The sequence below is a fragment of the Mauremys reevesii genome, linkage group 2, assembly GCF_016161935.1.
Source record: "Mauremys reevesii isolate NIE-2019 linkage group 2, ASM1616193v1, whole genome shotgun sequence".
Classification (NCBI taxonomy): domain Eukaryota; kingdom Metazoa; phylum Chordata; order Testudines; family Geoemydidae; genus Mauremys; species Mauremys reevesii.
Genome location: NC_052624.1, coordinates 26970544 through 26991783, shown reverse-complemented (window position 1 = coordinate 26991783; position 21240 = coordinate 26970544). Strand labels below are relative to the sequence as shown.

Genomic DNA, 21240 nt, shown 5'->3' with positions numbered 1-21240 from the left:
TAAGGACCTCAGGATTTGGCCTGTAAGAGATAATGGAACCCAAAGTGATAAAAAGCATGGACTTCAAAAGTATATATCTGGCCAGACAGATATGATGATTTTCTGGTAGAATTATAAAGTTCATGGAGGATGGGAAGGGGGTTATAGTCATGTATTTTGATGATGGTGAACTATTTATCTTTCATCTTGTGTAATCCTCCTCTCAAAATTAATTCAAATTGGTTTGACTATGAATATTGTCACATGGGCAGAACTGGCTAGGAGACCATCACCAAAGGGTTACCATATATGGTACGTCTACACTGCACACTTCTTTTGGCAGTGTGTAGAGTACGTGCAGTACACCGGGTATAAATAACAGTGTAGATGGTGAGGCAGTGCTCTAGGTGAGTAAAGACATGGCTGAACCTTCAGTGTAGGTACCCCACCTTGCTCTCTACAAGCCTAAGTAGTGCCTCCCACCTCTACGCTGCTATTCTGCTGCCAGAGCCTTTCTCACCTGCTTCCCCCCTCCAGAGCTTTTCACTGCCATATGTAGCTACACACCACAGCATGGAAGCAGCCTGCTGCCAGTGATGTGCAGTATAGATATAGCCATCTCATTGCAGCCTGTTGTCGAACAGCTGTCTTACCTCATCCCTGAGATGGCAGCATTTTGGGTGTGGGTAAATGATTCTTCAAGGTAATTACAGAGCCACGTTTTCAAAGGTATCTGTGATTTCCAAAATGGTAACTGCACACATGTACAGTGGGCAAACTCAACAAGCTCATTCCAGTGTCAGCAGCGTTACTGATTCCAGTGATAGTACTTACTGCTTAAAATGGGGAATGCTGCCGGAACCTCTAAAACCAAGGTGAACTTTTGACATGTGCTCACTTTACATGTTAGTGCATGTGATTGTGGGTTTTTACATGCACTCTTTCTCTGTTCCCAGGGATTCTTCATACTGCAGGTGCCATGGCCAGAGGAAAATGTAGATCATGCGTCCATTTATAATCTGGAACTCGCTGCTCCCAACCTTCTCTTTAAATTTCACCTTAAACTTCTTGTCTTCTGTCAATGATGCTTGACTTCTTGGTGAAGCATATGTGATGCTGTGGGTGAAAATTAATGGGGCCAGGATTTTTACCAGGTATGCTTAAGGTGCTATATAAAGTACTCAAGTATCTCCGCTAATCCAGCCATAGTAGACTCTTCCCTGAGTGAAGGCTCTTCACAGGCAACACAATTAGGAAAATGTTTATTTGCTCATTGAACACCCAGATTAAATTAGGATGGTTCTGCGCTATAATCAGATGTCATGCTTTGCCTGTTGCTTAAACTTGTTCATTCCACTTGATAAACAAGGTATAAATTACATATTAGGGACAACAACATACTTCAATACCCTGCAGACATAGATCACTAGAAAGAATAAATCACAATAGGCCAAATATGTCATCGTCCTCCTCCTCCTGCTTCCTTTCCAAGCTCAATTAAGAAGCAACATGTTTTTTTCTTTTTTAAGCTTCACTTTTATCTGTTCTCCTTCTCCTGTTTCCATGTCCTCCCCCCCTCCATCCCCCTTGGCCTTTTTCTGATGAGAGTAGTGCTGTAGGATAATGAGGTAATTCCTAGTAGTGCTCTAAATACCAAACACCTGGCTGATATATTTTGCCTTAGACTGGGTCAGATAAAACCTGATTGCCCATAGGTATTTTATGGTTCTTGTTCAAGTTGAGTATGTTCTTCTGGGACCAGCTGTAGTTCTTGTGCACTATAGAATGTGTTAATGATTATATATTTTAGACTCAGGGATTTTGGCTTGGTTTGGAAATTCAGCTCTAAATGAATGGCCGGGAGTGTACCGAAAAAGGGAGGATTTTTTTAGGTTTGCCTCCCAACCTGTTAACCACTTTTCTACAAATTACTAACCCCTTGCAGTCTCTCCTGATGTGGGTCCAGCTCTGATTTGGCAGTGACTCTTCTGTCATATGCAGGGTGTAATACCAATCTAGTGGATTATTTTTAACAGAAACTACTGTGTTCACACATTGTAAAATTTAAAAAATACAAACAAACCATAAATCCCTAACATAAAGCTCTGCACAGAATGCCTTTTCCAAGGCTAATTGTTTCAGCAGAGTCTAATCTAAATTAGGTTTCAAACAAAGTAGTTTCCATTTTTTTATTACTCGTATGTAACCATTAGAATTGCATGATTATTTTGTAAAACATTGGATTAATTTAGATTCAATAAGGCAATTACAGTCAGCAAAGGGATTAACAATTTAACAGACCCCCAAAAAGGGTAATAACATGCCCAGTAATTTAGCTGACTGTGTGATGATTCTACTCAGATTCCTACTTCTTAAGCCTGTGTGGACTCACTGTTTCCCCTGGTGCTTAAACTGCAAGCTTGCATGCAAATACTTGCTTCTCAGTGACTGAGGCCTATGCTGCTTTGGGCCAAAATTGATTGCTGAAGTTACATGACTGAAATGCCTCAGGTAAAAAATTCAGTCAAAAGAAAAACATTAAGTAGACAGCTATGTAAAGTATGTTGCCTGACAGTAGCTAATGCTCCCAGGATGGAAGAAGTGCTGCAAATAAGGTCAGTGGAATTAACACTCAATTACCCCCTAAATATGAAAGAGAGTGCCACACATACTTCTGACTACATTTCGAGGCAATCAGAATTAAAAATCATGTGCATATCTGGTTAGTTCCTCTTTCTTTCTTACAAGCAACTGTTGGTCAGTCATAAACTAACACTATTAACCATTTGTAGGCACTCTCTCTGTTTATTTCCGAGCATGGAGCATTTGAAATTCTGTCCTTTTAGAGGATTGAGTAAACTCCGTCTAGTCTCAGATCCCCAGCTGGTCTAAATTGTCATAAACTTAATTTGACTTCAGTGGATTTGTGACAATTTATACTGGCTGGGGATCTGGCCCTTAGTTTTGTTTTATACAGTCAATCCATTAATGTTAAACTCAGAGGTAAGGAAAATACATGAACGAGGAAGTAGGCTGTAACTCCTAGATTTTTTTAGTATAAATCAGGGTGGCAACTGTAGTTCTTGTTATAGTGAAACTCTCCATAGGTTTGGAGTCAAAGCCCACTGAAGTCAATGGGAGGTTTCAATTTACCTGGATCAGACCCAGGGTAAAACTCTTTCCTCTCTCTCTCTCTGTAATTTTTAGTTAATTTATTTACAGATGTTCTGCAGCCTGTGCCAATTGTTATTTAACCCCAACTCTCTTTTGTCTCCCGTATTTTCTTCCCAATAACAAAATCAGATGAGAGTAAGCAAGACTGCAAAACCCCTCTGAAGTAGACATCCCCTAGTCAGTCATTACTAGCTCAGCAGTGCAAAAATGACTCACATTTTTCCTTTCCCAGGTTTTATTCCTCTCCCCCCAAGCCCTTGCTATACCCTGGTAAGTAACCAGTATTAATGATCCACCTCTCCCCTGCCTTTGGGGTGGGGAAAAGGGATTTATTTTTATGACTGTCCCAGTTTTGTAGCTAAACTTCAGTGGGATTTTGCAATCTGAAATCTGACCTTTTCCAATTGGGTTTGGAGAATGAAATAACAGCACAAAGCCTTTTTTCCACATTTTTGTTCCTGTGCTTTGTGGCTGTCAATGCTGCAGTGAATCTGAGAGTTCAATTAGGCAGCATGTAATTGACAGGTTCCTGAGTTAAATACTTGGGATGGGATCATATCCTTAAAATAGCTTAAAGAAAAACGGTAGACAGACAATCCGGCAGACAAGTCTTTCCAGGCTCTTGGAAAGCCCCTATTTTCTAAAGCACTTGCACTGTAAGCGATCTGGAAGTCTTGCATATACAGTAGTTTATTATACCAGGTTGCTTAGAGGCAGTTAACATGCAAACATATCCCTTGATTTAACGTCCAGGAGGCATTTTTGAATTTTTTTCTGAAGTATCATTGTTGCCAGTTATTAATGTGACATCACTTCCCCGACCGAGCTAGGTTTTCTGTCTGTGCTCATCAGAGCTCTGGATGCACCGAATTTTAGCTTCTTTAAGATAAAAGCCTCATTTTGTGTGAATTCAAGCCCCATCTCCTTTTACCATGTTCGTTTGCAATATCCAGAGGAAAAAATTATCAACAAAGAAAAACAGGAAGAAAGGCAACAGAAACCTTCTATCTCCCGCTGCTATTAGGCTTCCCAAGTTTGTCAGGTTGGATAAAGTTGTTCCATTTTATTGCAACTCCACTGTTGTAGCAGGATCAAATCTGAAATCCCTGTATGCCCTGAGTGGCAGAAAAGAAAGGCAAGCTTTTCTGCTCTTGAAAAAAAGTGACAGCACAAAAGTGTATAGCTTCCAGCTTTTATTTCTGTAATCGCAAAAATGAGCCTTCTAGGCCAAGATTTTCAAAAGTGATGAGTTGATTTTTGGATGCTTCCATTTTTGGGTTCCCAACATAGGGGCCTTAAAGGGGCCTGATTGTCAGAAAGTGCTGAACACCGACCCTCTGAAAATCAAGCCTCATTTAAGGTACCTCCCCATGGACACCCAATAAATGAGTCACACGAATCATGGTACTTTACTGTACGTGTTATAGGATGTTTTAAAATTACTTAAAATTTCAACAGAAATGTATCACACCAATTAATGTAGTGAGAAAAGTAGCAGTATTGGGTGGTCTGAGATGACCAGAGAGTGACCAGCTAGCAAGTGTGAAAAATCTGGACGGGGGTGGTGGGTAATAGGTGCCTATACAAGAAAAAGTCCCGAATATTGGGATTGCCCCTATGAAATCGGGACATCTGGTGGTCACCCTCGTCTGAGCACAGATTGTGATGCTGTACTTATGGCCTCCATTACTGTAGTATCTGAATGCCTCACAGTCTATGTATTTGTCTTCACAACACACCTGTGCAGTAGGGAAGTGCTGTTATGCCCATTTTACAAGTTGGGAACTGATGCACAGAGAGATTAACCAGAGTCTCAAAGGTATTTAGGCTCTTAAGTCCTGAAATCAATAGGAGTTAGGGCTTAAGTGACTCTCTCTCAAGGTCAAACAGGATGCATATGGATGAACAAGGAACTAAACCCAGGTCCCCAGAGGCCCAGGCTAGTACCCTAACCACCGGCTCGACCACTACTGTACCTGTATTGTGGAGCCCGAGGCAAGTTCCAAGCACTTGGCCCTGGCCCCTGGCCCCGCGCTGCTCCGTTCCAGGAAGCAGCTGGAACCGTGTCCCTGCAGCCCCTGGGTTCCCTGCATCTGCTGCTCTTGCCTCCCACGAAGCTCCCATTGGCCGTGGTTCCCTGTTCCCTGCCAATGGGAGCTGCGGGGGGCGGTGCCTGAAAGGAGGCAATGCAGGAGCCCTCTGCCTCCTTCCCCCTCCCCCCCCCCCCCGGACCGAAGGGGCGTGCTGCCAGCTGCTTCAGAGAGCGGCGCGGGGCTCGCAGCCCCACAGGGGGCAATCCCGCGGATAGGTAGAGGGGCGCGGGGAGCTTGGCGGGCCACATACAAGAGCCTGCGGGCTGCATGTTTGAGACCCCTGTCTTACGCATTGACTTCAGTGCAGCCAGACTGGTTCATGCAAGCTGGTGTACACCTGGACACTTTTTGCTGAAAACTTTTTTTTGATGGAAAAAAGGCCTTTCTTTTAAAACCAGAAACATTCTGCAATTTTTCATAATGTTCCATGTTTTTTACTCAGACCCTGAAATGTTTGCATTTTCATTGACTTTGCATTTTCCTGTTTCTCTCCCTTCCCCTCTTTATTCCTTTCTGCCACTGAAGGCAATAAAAAGGATGATGTCTAGGGCACTTTCGCTGCCCGACCCTGTCAAGGCTGAATCCCCACTCTGGCACTTTGAATGCAGAAGGTGGGGGCCCACAAGGATTCTAAAAATTAATATTGGCCGCTCCAGGCTTGTATTAAACTTATAGCTTTTCTCTAACCTTGGTTGGTAAATGCTGCCACCACCCAAATGCAAAAAAAACCCCTTGGACCAGGGTTTCTCAAACAGGGCTCGCTCCTTGTGAAGGGAAAGCCCCTGGCAGGCTGGGCCGGTGTGTTTAACTGCCCCGTCCGCAGGTCCGGCTGATCGCGGCTTCCACTGGCCACAGATCGCTGCTCCGGGCCAAGGTGAGTTGCTGGAAGCCAGTGGGAGCTGTGATTGGCTGCACCTGTGGACGGGACAGGTAAACACACCGGCCTGGCCTGCCAGGGGCTTTCCCTACACAAGCGGCGACTCCTGTTTGAGAAACCCTGCCTTGGACCGAGGTAGGAGCACTTGGGAATTCCTCCCTGTGGGATACCCTGAAGCCCTTTCACATCCTGCTCTAGGGAAGAGCTGAGAAAGAAAACAAAGGAAATTAGCTGTGGCTACCAGCTAATCAAACAACATGCACAAACCTCTTAGAACACCACAAATCCAATCCTGTTCCTAAAAAAGCTAAATTTTATTAAAAACAAAAAAGAAAAAAAATACATCTGGAACTTAGGCTTTTGCTAGATTTTAAAAGAGCAATTCCTAAAATTAAGCACCCAAACTAGCTTTCTTGGGGGTTCAGCTTAAAGGTTATGAGCAAACAAAAGCATCAGGGGTTAGCACAGAGGAGATCCACAAGTCAAAATAAGAAATAAACCTAATTGTGTCTAACTAAACATTCCCTATCAAAATAATTTCTTCTAGGTATGGAAGATACTTTTTCATATCTGTTTCAAACCTTACACAGCATTGCTGCTCTGTCCCTGCAGCCCAGAGAACAACAGACAAAGGGAAAGTTGCTTTCCCAATTTTAAAAAGTTCTAGCCTTCCCATTGGCTTTTTTGGTCAGATGCCCACTTTTTTTTTCTTTACCTAGGGGACTTTTTAACAGGTAAAGCAAGTAGAGAACAGTTACCAAGAGGGATCTTACAGCTACCTGGCTGGCTGGGTGTCCATCAAAGGGAGCTACCACCCCCCACCTTCATTATCACAGACCCTCTTCAGTTTTCTTTTTTTCTTTTGCTATTTTTTAACTTTCCAAAACTTGATAATCTTTGGAAAAGCTGCAAAGTGGCAAAAGAAAAACAAAACTCTGCAACTTTGCCACTCGGGAACTTTTCCAAAGTTGGAGACATCTGTTGACTCTATTTTCTATAGACAAACAAGTGTGTCCAATGAGTGAAGGGCCACATACAGCAATATAATAAGAATGAATTTTATTTATACTGTGTCTACCTACAAAAGTATACTAGGTGCTTGGAAATGAAACAAATATAGATTTAAAAGCTTGACCCATCTTTCACTGAAGTGAGTGAAGGAGTCTTTCCATTGATTTTTGATGAGTTGAATTGGGCAGTAGTAGGCCCAGATCCGCAAACATGGAATAGAACCAGAATCAAACATGTTCCTTTATGTCAATACAAAAGCTCCTTACAATGTTTCTACATACTAGTGCAACAGCTAAATCTAAAATTCAGACTATACTACAAAATTAATCAACCTAACTTAAGTTGGCATACAGCTGCTCTAGTAATTACATCACTTGTGCGTGTCTACACTTTGCTCCATGTGTTGGCAGTGCACATCCTCACCAGGAGCTTTAATTGATTATACTGTCAGTGTGGGGCATTGTGGGACAGCTTCTGAAAGCCAGTAACTGTCGCCATAAGCATCACACTGTCTATACTGACACTGTGTCGACCTAACAACATTGACTCTATGTCACTCATGTGGGTGGAGTTATTAAGTCGGCATAGCTGGGCAGTTAGCTCGGCAGGAGTGAAATTTTAGTGTAGACACTTTTATAGTTAAGTCGATGTAGTTAGCTCTCTTGTGTCAAACTAACTCTGTTGTGTAGACCAGGCCTGAGAGCATTACAGTACTCAGAATCCTATGCAGATATACATTTCCCCCTACCAGCTAGCAATTTTGCTAATTAACAAGCTGATTAACTAGTGAAATAGCAGTAATCTCTTACAAATGACCTGATAAAGAGCTACTCTGGGTAGGTGTTAGTGGTGTTGGCTTTCCTAATAAATACAACAAAATGAGTTTAGTTTGAGACTTCCTCAAAGAAAAGGGTTTGACAATAAAATTTCTGAGACAAGAGAAGTGGAAATATTATGTGAATATCTGAGATAGTCTCTCTGTATTTCTTTCTGTACTGTTTAATGTGGTATGATATTAACCGCCTGAGGCGTATAACAGCTTGGCGCACATACAAAACAAGTTGGGAAGATCACAGTGTGAGACAACAGGAAGTTTAAAGAACAATTACAAATATTATCAGAAAAAAACTTCCAAGGAATTTAATGGAGTTCCCCTTCCCCCAATTCAATGAACATAGTTGCTAGGGTAATAATCATCCCCGGCAGACTTGCATGAAAATACACACATGGCTTGTTCTGTAACCTGAGGACTGGCATAAATCTTAGTGAGAAATTATTCAGTTTTTCCTGATGTGAGGTATAGGATTTTGCACAATGTTATAGAGACTTCCCGAGTGTGGAACACCCAGCTGTCCAACATGAGCAGTTGTAAAGGTTTAGAGGAGGTAATGAAACAGGTTTTTCTTTTGTTCCTCCTGATCAGACCATATTATGGGTGACCTAAAAAAACCTGAAACAATTACAGTTTTTGATCAGTTTTACCTTACCCAGAATAGTGTAGAATGGAAGTCCTAAGCCCTATCTCTTCACCCTTTTCTTACTATGTCTCTCCACCCCTAATGCAGCCTGTGTCCAATAAGAATATTTTTTACTTACATCATGATTTTCATTCAAAAGTCTTAGAGCTTTACAAAGGTGGATAATTGGGGGTTGGGGGTGGGTGGGTTATTTGGCTTACCCGAGGTCAATCAATGAGCCAGTGGAAGAGTAGGGACTAAAACCAGGTGTCCACAATGTAACCGTCACGGTAGTGTAAGCATTGTTTTTAGTATACTAAGACAGTCTGAAATCAGATTAAGCAAACTGGTAGGCTCAAGTCAACCCTTTATTCTTTTAAAGTACATCAGTTCCTTACCCAGTAGTTCAGTGGCTGCAAGTCTTTCAAATGAAGTCTTAAGACCCATCTGCTGTGGGTGAACACGGAAGATCTCATGGCACTTCCCACAAGATTAAAGACTTGCCAAAAGTCTACTCTTTCTCACATTTGTGGAGCAAGCTGTGTTCCATTGGGTTGCTACCCCCACCCCTGCACGCAGAGATTCCTTGTATTTCAGTGGTACTTCATGCATATAGTTTGTAAAGCATCTTAGCATCCCACCTGAGGTTAGGTACTAAATACATGTAAAATTGTGTTAGTCATGTTGTCTCATCTGATGGTTTTAGTTTGTGGATATTCTTAGTGTGCTCACAAGCTTATTTAAAGTGCACTAAAGTGAAGAAAATGCTGAAAGCTTAGGAAAAATCTGATCTCAGTGGAAGGATGGGCAGCAGAAGCCTACAAGTGAGTGCTACACTATCTACTCTGAAAAGTAAAAGAGCTCTGGGTAGGGTATGACAACTCACTAGATGGACATGGGGGAGGGGAGAAGATGAGAGAGTCAGAATTTTCATTTGAGGGAAAAGATGGCAATTTGAAAGATTGGAGAGTAGGGGCAGGGAAGGGAAAAAATTGTCCAGTTAAAGTGAGATTTTATTTGGTCATCCTGTCTGTGTGTGACAGATTTGCTCATATTTACTTCAGTGGTCTCACCCTAATGAGTGAATAACCATTCTAAGCCTAAGGCCTGGGCTACGTGAGCGGGGGAAGGGGGGCATCTGTTTTCGAATTAAGATATGCAACTTCAGCTACGCTATCCGCGTAGCTGAAGTCAAAGTATCTTAGTTCGACTTATGTGGCCGTCCTTACGGCGGCGAGTCAACTGCCACGGCTCCCCTGTCGACTCCCCTTACTCCAGCCGAGGTGGAGTATGGGCGTGCGTTAGCGGATTGATTTATCGCATCCAGACGAGACACAATAAATCGATCCCCGATACATCGATCACTACCTGCCGATCCAGCGGATAGTATAGACGTACCCTAAGTGTGTGGAGAAACCTAGGTGCCTTGGTTGTACACTGTTGCAGAAGCTCAGTTCACACACCTATCTGTGCTTCTCTCACTTATGTATGTTTATTCAGTTCGTTTAAAGTCCCTACCAACCTGATTTAAATGAAAAGTAATAGGAAGAGAGGATGGTCTTAAGGCAACACTGTTGCACTGTAGATGACATGGCCTCACTTTCATACCGAGTATACATTTGGGGAAGATTAGCCCTGTGCTCAAACACTGGTAATATTCTCAACACAGTTATCATTCCTGCATTCATGATTTTGCAAAGCCTCCCCCCCACTTCATGGGTTTCCCTTCAAAATGACATGAGGCAAACTTTTGAGACAACCAATGAAAATTTAACTGAAGACTTTCCTAAGGGTGACTGTTGATCATAGCTCTGAGTGAGGCACTATAAAGTGTCCCAAGACGTGATGATTACATAGGCTATGTCTACACTACTGCAGTAAGTCGACCTAAGTTACACTACCTCAGCTGCTTGAATAATGTAGCTGGAGTCGACGTAGCTTAGGTCGACTTACTGCCATGTCTACACAATGCTGGGTCGATGGGAGACGCTCTCCCGTCGACTTACCTTACTCTTCTCATTCGGGGTGAAGTATCGGGGTCAACCAGAGAGTGATCTGAAGTCAATTTGGTCTTCACTAAAGCCGTTAAATCAGCCCCCGGTGAATCGATCGCTGGAGCATCAATCTGGCTGCAGTGTAGACATAGCCTTAGAGTGCCCCTCAGTGCTCTGCCGTAACAAGGGAGCTCACCAATGAAACCACTGCTTTGGAAATATGCATGGAGCCGCCATCTGGATTTAGAGGTATTCTGAATAAATAAAGAGCTCTCAAGGGCACATAAAACTGGGATGGAGATTTACTCACTCCTACTTATTTCTATAAATGGGGTAGTGCTGCAGTTGCCCCAATGGCAGGACCCCCGGAGCCAAGAACCCATCCCTTCAACTTTGCAAGCTACAGCATGAAGCTGCTGATCAAGCTACTGATCAAATGAAGAAATGCTGTCAGCCCCCTTGAAGGCTGAAATCATTAAAGGGATACAGATAGTAAGAGAATACAAGCCCAGCCATGCATGTCTCTAGAAGTCAGAAGGAGGCTCTTTAAAATTAATTTAGCTTTTTAGACATCAAAAGGCAGAGAAAAGTTATATCAAATAATAACTGAACCATAAGAATACATCAAATTACAGAATTTCAATAACATTCCAGACGTATAAGTGGTCATCACAAAAGTTCCTGTAGTTCACAAGTATGACCCAGGGTTCTCTTGGTGCCAACTTGAAGAGGGCACGGGGGTGCATAAGGGTTACAGCAGGGGGTTGTGGAAGTACAGAAAGAACTGCCAGGGATCTTAATGCATGACAGTCTTTGTTAGCAAGAGTTAGGCTAATTGTAACCCTAATAATGCGAGATTTGTAGAAGCGAGGATTGTGTGAGGCGAATGGAAAAGAACTGTGTGAGAAGTTGTTTTTCGACCTTGTGTAGATAATACGAAACGTAGACTGGAGTCTCTTAAGTGAGAAAAACAAGATATCAGGATATCTATATGTATAAACAAAATGCAGCTGTTGCTTATTATTGTCTGTAACAAAAGTATAAATGCTGCTGTAATTGTTTACTTGTTGAGAGACCTGTCTAGGAAAGGGAGATCCTATGTCCTAGTGCACTCTCTCCCTGCTGTAGCTGCTAAACAGAATAAAGTATCTGACTCTGCTGCACCCAAACAAAAAGCGAGAACTGAGTTTTTCTCCGACAGAGTTCTAAGCTTTTTGCTGTCATTACCCCCATTTTAATTAATTATTTCCTCCCTGGACCCCAGACAGCATGGAGGACAACATTTTGAAGAACAAAATGGTGTCCTCTGCACAGCATGTATATGCCAGGTCACACTGGACGGAGGATGCCATTTTGCTCTACAAAATGGTGTCTTCCACACAGCATGACATCACATGTATGAAGTCACTGTGTGGAGGATGTCATATAGTGGAGCAAACTGGCATCCTCCATGCATCATGACCTTGCATGCACCATACACGTGAGGACATGCTAGAAGGAGCAAAATAGCATCCTTTGCACACTAGGGAGTGCCATGACCCCATCTGCTGATGGTGTGATCCCATTTGGGGTGATGACCCACAGCTTGGGAGTCTCTGGGCTACAGGGATCTCCTGGGTTTATCATCTACATAATAACTCACCAAAGAGTGTCATGTAAGGTCTCTACTGAAAGCCTGTGTCACACTGGTCCTTATAATCATCATGAAATATGGATAATGGGTAAGGAGTTCAGTGTGTATACTAAAAATTGTATTCTTAAGGTCTGTGACTTGGGGCTAAGGTGAGATATGGGTTTCTTTCAGGCAAGACATGTTTGTCTGGCTACATGTAAACTGAGTATTGTATGGTTCACAATGGACACTCATTTACTGTCTGATCTGAATGCTAATGAAAGGACTGTGAAATCTTCCACAGAGGGAATTTACAGGAAGAAATAAACTATCATGAGCGAGTCCTGTTTGCAAGTGCAGACAATGGATTTGTGAACTATAACTGTAGGTACAGAACGACATTCTGTATCCTTTACTGAGGAGACGAGCAGGGGGTTGAAAGTGTGATTCGGTTCATGAAAAAGGGATCACAGCCTAACTGACTGAAAAACACTAGTGAGCAATATCAGCATCTAGGATGTGTTATGATTTTATTTTGTATGTAACTCTTTGTTTCCAATACTTCTATCTACTTGCTATTACTTGAATCTCTGTTCTTGGTTAAATAAACTTCTCCCTGTTTTTATTATAAACATATCTGAGTTCTGTGTACTAAGCAGAGTGGTGATCTTGAGGTAAAACTGGTAAGTTGGTGTATACTATTCCTTTCAGAGTATGGAGATATGAATTCTGTGAGTGCCAAAGGAACCGGGGCTGAACACTGCAGGTGGACTCTTGGAGGGTTCGGGGGTTGGTGTGTTTCTATCATTAATTTGTGCAGAGCGAGCGGGCCTGCGGGGGTCCTGGTGTTGCCAGAGACTGGTGGAGTTTGGAAACTGACCCTCAGGAGGCACAGACAAGTTTTTCTCATGCTAAGGGCAGGTGTTGGCAAGGTGCCTCACAACCCTGCGTATACCTGGGAAGTGTCACAACCAACCCCAGGATAGATTTCAAACCATTATACACATTTCTGTTCTAAAACAGAAATAAGTATTGGTGCCCAAATTATGGGCCACATTATGCCTTTAAAGCACATTCATGAGTAGGATGGTGGTGGGTAGCTGTCCTGCCCCTGCAAGAGTTTTTCCACGATGAGTGGGAGGCGAGATGGGTATCATCCTTCAGTTAGGTACAAATGGCTCCTGGGAAGAATGTTCACTGTAGCTCCACTGGGTAGCCTTCGGTTTGGCTTGTTTGTGCATCTTCTGCTTTGAGACTGATCTTTGCTTGCTCCCTCATTGCAGTAATTCATGGTTGTTGTTTTTTCCATTACATATTTAGCACTTCCCTTTATTGTACTGCAGATGCATTTACAACTTAAATTCTGACGCGGCTGTATTTAATCTATGAGAGTTTTAGGATATCCTTGGGGGATTTTGTTTTGTTTTGGCCTGGTGTGGTCTTCCCAGAACCTGTTTGCAATCCTTTCTTGTCTCTGGCTACTCCCCCCTGCATCCCCTGGTCAGCTAGCACTAGCTCCATTTCTGTCTATTCGCACAGTTCAGCCACTGTTGCTATGGACGCCTTGTCCTTTGCTCCTCCTGCTATTTGTCAACATCCCCTGTGGCTTAACATCCTCTTGTCTTGACTCTTGCAGTTCACATCCTTATGGTCTCCCCAAGTCTCAGCTCTCTGCTGCATGCCTTCATACACACATAAGAAGTGGGATCACATCACCACTATTCTCAAAAACCATCAGCTGTCTCCCTATTTATTTCAGGAATCATTCAGTCTTTAAAATTGTCTAGTGAAGAGATCCATTTTCTAGTTAAACAGGTCCTGCTCTCCCAACATTCTCTAGGGTGGTGTGGTCATCTGCTCTGAATACCTGCCAACTTCCCTGCAAGAATCACCTTCAATTTTGACCCAATGAAAGCAAGATGGAAAAGACCCCTCAAAAGACCTAAACCACAATGGTTGGGTGGTGTTGACACCTGCCCTTCACAGACATCCTCTCCAGTAATGCATCAGATTTGGCTCATGACAGAATATCATGAGGCACATAACACATTCAATGGCCTCTATGCTTTCTAAGTGACACTATGAGAATGAACCTAATCTATGAACTTGCTCCAGACTCATGTACCTTTTCTGCCCTTCTCCCTCTCCTTATTCCTTCAGTCCATCTAATACTGACTTTTTTCTCTCTGTCCCTTCATACAGTCTTTTCTACTTTGGTGTGAAAGCCTTTTACCCTGTAGCTTCTGATACCTTAAAAATCTCTAACTCATTAGGACATCTGAAAAAATGTTTTCTCCCATATGCATAACTTCCTCTTTGCTAGTAGAGAATTAATTGCATTATTCAAATCTGTACAGCATTTTGGAATACATTTTGCATGAAAAATACTATACAACATTCATTTTCTAAGATCACTGTTATAGACTCATCTTGAAGTTGGACTCCTGCAGAGACAATGGCACACACCAAGGGGCTCACATTATTTAGCTATAATGGAAACAATGAGGCACATTACTGTAGGTGATCAGAAGCACATTCACAAGCACAGTGTAAAATTAATCTATTCCACAGCTTGCACTTTTATCTGTGCTTAGCAGAATATGATAGCATATCATAGTGTCTGTGATAGTTATCTTGGTCATGTATGTAGTATAAGGATTTTTATATAATATGCTGTAACAGGAAGAGGATGTAAGAAAGGAAGGGCTAAGGCACTGAACAGGGAATTGGGGGGACCTGAGCTGTATTCCTGAATCCGCCACTCTTCCTATATATCTTTGGACAACACAGGAAACCGTGTTGTCCAAAGGTACAAAGGGTGACAGATTCAGGAATACAGCTCAGGTCCCCATCTCTTTTCTCTCATTCTTTGCCTGTTTTGTCGATTTAGATTCAATCTTTTCAGGGACAAGAGTGTTTCTCTATATGTGTGGATAGAGCATAGCACAATGAGCCCCCAATCTTGGTTGAGGCTTCTAGGTGCTATTATAATATAAACACTATCACAGGTCTGAAGGGCTACCACCATATTGAAAAAATAATCTATGTTCTATAAATGAGTATTTCACATTCATTCCATAGGAACTAAAGTGGTCAATGGGGTAAATATTTATCCACTGGGGAAAAACAACAGAAAGCAGTAATAAAATGTACATTATACCTCCATTGAACTTCCCTGCCCTCACATATTCATAAATTCCCGGAGTCCTTTCTTTGCCCAGTCAGAGTCTCAACATGGCAGCTTCCGAATTGATTGTTAATTAATCATTATTCTTTTTTTTTATTATGAAGGATACTTACTGATTTTAATCTTCCTTGCAGATTTCCATAGCTGCCATTGGTGGGGAGGGCTCTGCGCAGTGCAAAAGCCCATAAGGAAGACTGTAAGAGCTAGAATATCTAGACACAAGAGAAGTTTTAGGGGGAACACTCTGTCTTAATTTATTATTGTTATTTATTATGTGAATTATGGTAGTGCCTAGGACTCCACTGTATTAGGTGTTGTATGAACACAGAACAAAAAGACTGTCCCTGCTCTAAAGAGCTCACAATCTAACTCAGTGGTCCCCAAACTGTGGGGTGCGCCCCCTAGGGGAGCATGGAGGAACATCTGGGGGGCTTGGAGGGGCCAGGTCCAGCCCCACAGGGGGGCAGGAAGAGAGCGCCACTCAGCCCAGCTCTGCCCCCAGCTCCGCTCTGGCCCCAGCCCCAGCTCCCATTTGCAGTGGCAGCCCTGGCTCTGCTCCTGGCCCCAGCTTTGCTCCTGGCCCCTGGCCCTGGCTGTGACCTCACTCCTGGCTGCAGTTCAGCCCCTGCTCTCGGCCCTCTGCTCTCGGCCCCAGACCACCCCCCTCCGCCTGGCTGCGACTCTGCTCCCAGCTCAGGGGGGCATGGACACATTCCATTACTGGTAAAGGGGGGCGAGGGAGAGGGAAATTTTGGGCACCACTGCCATAACTACTTTCATACTGCCTTGTGAACTATAATACCAGAGCTGTGCAGAGTGATGGCAGGGGAAATGCTTTAACCTCAACCCTCACTTTTCTAACTACTGTTAATTTAAACCAGCCCTTACTGCCATGCTGGATTGGTATTCTCCCCGAGAATAATGCAATGCCTTCATGCCCTAATTCTGGCAGTGATTCTGAAAGTACAGTCTTTGATATAGTTCAGTTACTTTCTGCTGCAGCAACTGTGAATGAAGTGATGAGTGATGATTAGAAAGATTGCCAGCTCCCTACATAAGGGTGTTTTGTTACCTTCAGTTCAGAGGAGACCTAGTATCTATGCTTTTTTAAAAATTCCAGGTTGTTTAATGGCCTTTTGCAAAACTATTAGATCTTAGGTCACACTCAGCATCTCACGTTCCGAGAGAGACTAGGAGTTTCTTTCCAAATTCATCTTCTGGTTGAACTTCCTTTTTGTTTACATGGATACAAAAGATTTTTTCTCCATTTAATCCTGACAGTCAATGTAAAAAAAGTACAGATGTGCTGTTTCATTTTAAATGTTGGTCCCAGCTGTTTAATTATTATGGCTGTACCCCCAATGGCAGCCTCCAGAAGGCTTAAAGAAAGCCCAACTCAGCCTCGTCAGTGTTGAAAGTTTTTATAGATTTCTGATTCCATGAACATGAATAAATCCTAATCATCACAATGAGAGAGACTGAAAAGGACAGGGGAAAAGGTGGTGGTGGTGGGAGGTTAGAGGCTGTGGCATGTGTTCAAGCTAGTTGTGTTAAAGTCCCTAGCCTCTGTTTGCCAGAAGCTGGGATTGAGCGACAGGGGATGGATCACTCGGTGATTACCTGTTCTGTTCATTCCCTCTGGGGCACCTTGCACGGGCCACTGTCGGAAGACAGGATACTGGGCTAGATGGACCTTTGTCTGACCCAGTAGGGCCATTCTTATATTCTTAAAGACAGTATTAATTTTACTGGGTGGGGAATTGTTACTGATTAGTCTATTACTGTACATCTAACCTTGCCCCACACACCTTCACATTTCCCTTTGCTCTGTGTTTAGATGTAATGGATAGCCATTTCTGAATTTCATACAGGAGCTTATCTGTCACAAAAGCAGAGATTGGTATACTGCAGTGTAACACTAGAATGCCCAGATGTATTGCTTTCATGAGATTTACACTGCTGTATATTTACATTTGTCATGACTGTCATTTATCGCATTCTGATCAGACAATTTCATGCTCCGTGAGTCACAGGCAGCTCTCTATCACTCCTGGGCTCTGTTTCAAAAGTGGGTTTCTACAGTGGGTTCCATCCCGCATTCAGCTGGGGCCTGATCCTCCACTGCCTTGCACCCTAGGTAGTTATTTACACCTGTCTGAAGTGAGTGTCAAGTGCACCAAATCAGAATGGTAACATTTTATACTCACTTTGCACAGGCATCCATGACTACATGAAGAGAGAGGCAAAGGAGACTCAGGCCCTTGGAAAGCTTGCTGCTCATTCAGCTGCACCTCATTAAATCACACACCATTAACCTGTGATAACCTTGGTTTGAAAGTTGTTTTTATAAATGTCTTGTAAGTGAAATTGTTTAGTGGAAATGTTCTGCTATTTGATTAATAACAGGACAAAAGGGGCTATCGCTGCTGTAACAAGACCGAGTGATATAAGCAGTCCTACAAGACTGAAGAAAGGAATATATCACCATATGTAGAAAGGGAAAAATCTCTTAGACTGGAAAGCTCCAAGAGGTAGGGACTGTCATTTTTCACGTGTGCACAGCTCTTAGCACACTAATAATAAACACCACTCAGTGCCCACTCTCTCTTTTCCCCTGCTTATTGTCCACAAACATGTTTCCGGTATGTGACCAGTAAAGTGTCAAGGTTTTGTTTCCTGAGCCCCAAATCTGTGTATATGGAGAGGATTTGAGATCCCAGGGAAGCTTTGAATTGGATTCTTCTCTCAGCTACACCCATGTAAATCAGGAGAAACTCAAGAGACTCCAGTGGAATTACACTGGCAAAAATCTGCTGTAATTAAGGATACGTCTACACTTAACATGCTACAGCAGTGCAGCTCTGCTGTTGTAGCACTTCAGTGAACACATTTGTTGCGCTGAAGGGTTCTCCTGTTGGTGTAGGTAATCCACCTCCCTGAGAGGTGGTAGCTAGATCGATGGAAACATTCTCCTAGCACTCTCTACACTGGGGGTTAGGTAGATTTAACTGCATCACTTGGGAGTGTGTGGATTTTTCACATCCCTGTGACATAGTTTTACTGACCTAATTTCCCTAGTGTGGACCAGGTCACAGAGCCAAGAGCAGCTATCCATTCTACCTTTCTCATCTTGTTTTATATAACAGCCATCTGTGTCTAAACAAAGGAAGAGCAATTTTGAAATGGGGTGTGATTTCACTGAATTCAAGCAAGCTGAATGACAAAGGCAAACCCCATAACAATGTTCCTTCTAAAAATGATAAAAGGTGTGGCCAGTCATGATGTTTTTGGGGGTTGGGAGAGGGGCAAAGGAGATGGGGCTGTTCAGTTTATATATGAATCCAACCCCCTGCGCTAACCATCAGGAATGACCCTTGTGCCAATCCTTGCAGACTATTTAACAAAACTCATGGAAAACAGCCCCTCCCACCCCATCCAAGATCCATGCAGCTTTACTGGGAAGTCTGCCTGTCCTCACTAGATTTCTAGCACAATTGTATAGATAATCATTCACACCAAACCCAAAGCAACCTCCAAACCTTTTGAGATTTACCAATTACTTGGTAATTATTTAGCTTATTTTATGCCAGAGTAAAACTGCCCTGTGACAGTAATACAGTGCACATTTTCCTGTGCTAAGCACACACCTCATTTTTCTTTCAGGTAATACGTATAATGCCCCAAGAGCTCATGCAAATCCATAGCACTTCATTACCAAACCAGCATGTTTGTGATTAGTTTGTTGCAGCAATGAGGTGCTGCCTGAAAAAGAGATCTTGAGTAACAAAGCAGCCCGAGTAAAGTGCTCTCTGTTTTGGAAGTGACCTTCATCTGCATGGTGTTGAATGCACATAGCTATTCAGGTGAGAGATTGAAAATCTAGTGGTAGACAGGAAAGACAGCAAAAGACTTTCCCAAAATTAATAAATCCATAAATAAATAAGAGACTGGTCTCCATACTGTCTGAAGGATTTTGAGATTGAGTCCATGCAGGCATAAGAGGTTCTTAGACCCTGAAATTTGAGTTTGGACAGGTGACAGACTTACATACATTTGTTTTGTTGTCTTCTATATCTCTCCTACTTCCAACTGGTTTTGAATAAAACTTTGCAAGACACTGAGATCAGTGACTGCTCAGCTCAGTGTACAGTAGCTAGTCCCCATATAGACTTACAGAGAATGAATAGCTGCAGTAGTTTCTGGGCATTAGTCTCTATTGCATTCTGATTTTGTTAAGTTCTCCTTTTCAAGGCAACATGGAACAATAGAGCTTGCTTAGGCACCAAAGACTCTCTTAGTTTTTGTGTGGCTATACAGGAGTAGGGACCATTTTTGCAGGATACTTGAAATATCATGTGTTTCCACAGTTGTCAGTCTGGTAGCTGCAAGGAATGAAAGTGAGGCAAACCTTATAAATAAAAAGGGAGTTGATACTAGATGACGTTAGAGTTGCAAAACAAATTGCAGTGACCTTACACAGGAGCAATCTTTGAAGGGCAAACTTTGTTCTCCTCACTCCCTATGCGATCCTCTTTAAGCAGTCATTAAATATTCATTCAAGCAATTATTCTTTGTACAGCTGGACTATATTGCCTTATTGCTAGTGAGAATTCCTAGTGTTCATAGTAAACTTTTTGTTTCTGCATGTGGCATTTCCACGGAATGGTAATGAAGATATACAGAGCATTACATGAGTGGCAGGCTACAATTTATTCTGGCCCATAGGTTTAAGTGCCTTCAATTATTCCTTACTATAATCATGTCCTGCAGTCATTTTCATGCTGTTGGTTCATTTGTGAGCCATGTGTCATCAGTGTGTAATCATGGAAGCAGCAACTCAAAGGACCCCTGTTACAAACTACCATGCAGAAAGTGATGAGCACAGAATAAAAGTATGTAGCAGAAATGGCCAGAACTGATTTGGTGAATTGCACTTTTAAACTTGTAAATATTCACAGATTTGCAGATAGGAACAGTTTTTGTTTGTTTGTTTGTTTTTATTTTTTATTTTTTTTCCCCCTGCTTACTACTGGATGGGATGAAACACCTTGGAATGTTTTCTGAATCTGCTATCTGCAAAACTGCCAATAAAATGAGTGGAATTAGTGGAGGCAGGGTCTTTAGTGTAGGGGAGTAGGAATCAAGATATCTAGATTCTGTGCACAATGTGACCTCTGTTTACCCACCTATAAAATAGGTATAGCGGTCATTAGCTATTGAACTTAACAGGGGTGTTGTGTGGCTTAATTGTTTGTGTACAAATCTCATCAAATGACTTTGCTGGATGAAAGGAGCCATAATACGTAGGCTTGGGGTGCAAATCCAGATCTGAACTTTCCCAGATTTCAAAGGTATTTGTGTAATCCACTTATCAGTATATGTTATGCATCCTCCTCTATGTCCAATCCACAGAGGGGGTGAGTCTGTCATATCTGCCATTTATACAGCCTGGCTCTTTAGCTCAAGCTGTAGAGGCAGGGCTGATGAGAAGGAGAGAAAGGAGGGACAATTATACTAGGCCCCTGAGCTTCAAAACATCTGCAACATGTAGGTAAAAAAGAAATGGGAAGAAGGTGGGGTCCAGCAAAGCTGGTATAGCGGTCCTCAAATTTCTCTCAACCGGCCAGTGTTTTCGGCCCAGGCAGTTCTGAGATCAATCCCTGGTGTGTTGTCTAAGAGGGCAGCTATCATATAAGTGGGAGCTTGTCTGGAATTTCCCATGCTCAGACTGATCTTCTTCTGGCCAGAAGCATGTAACCCACCGGTCAAACTGTGTGTGTTATGCTTGAGCTACAGCCAAAGTTGGCATGTGAGAGCTCATGGCTCTTTAGCTCAAGTGGTAGAGACTTTTATGCT

At 42.6% G+C, this 21240-nt stretch overlaps 1 long non-coding RNA gene across 1 annotated transcript; it reads left to right on the top strand.

The window, feature by feature from the left end:
• Positions 1 to 612: 612 nt before the first annotated feature.
• Positions 613 to 19088, top strand: LOC120396891. Its single transcript, XR_005593509.1, has 4 exons — positions 613 to 682; positions 936 to 1133; positions 17791 to 17915; positions 19048 to 19088. It is a non-coding gene; the product is annotated as an uncharacterized LOC120396891 (long non-coding RNA).
• Positions 19089 to 21240: the final 2152 nt, after the last annotated feature.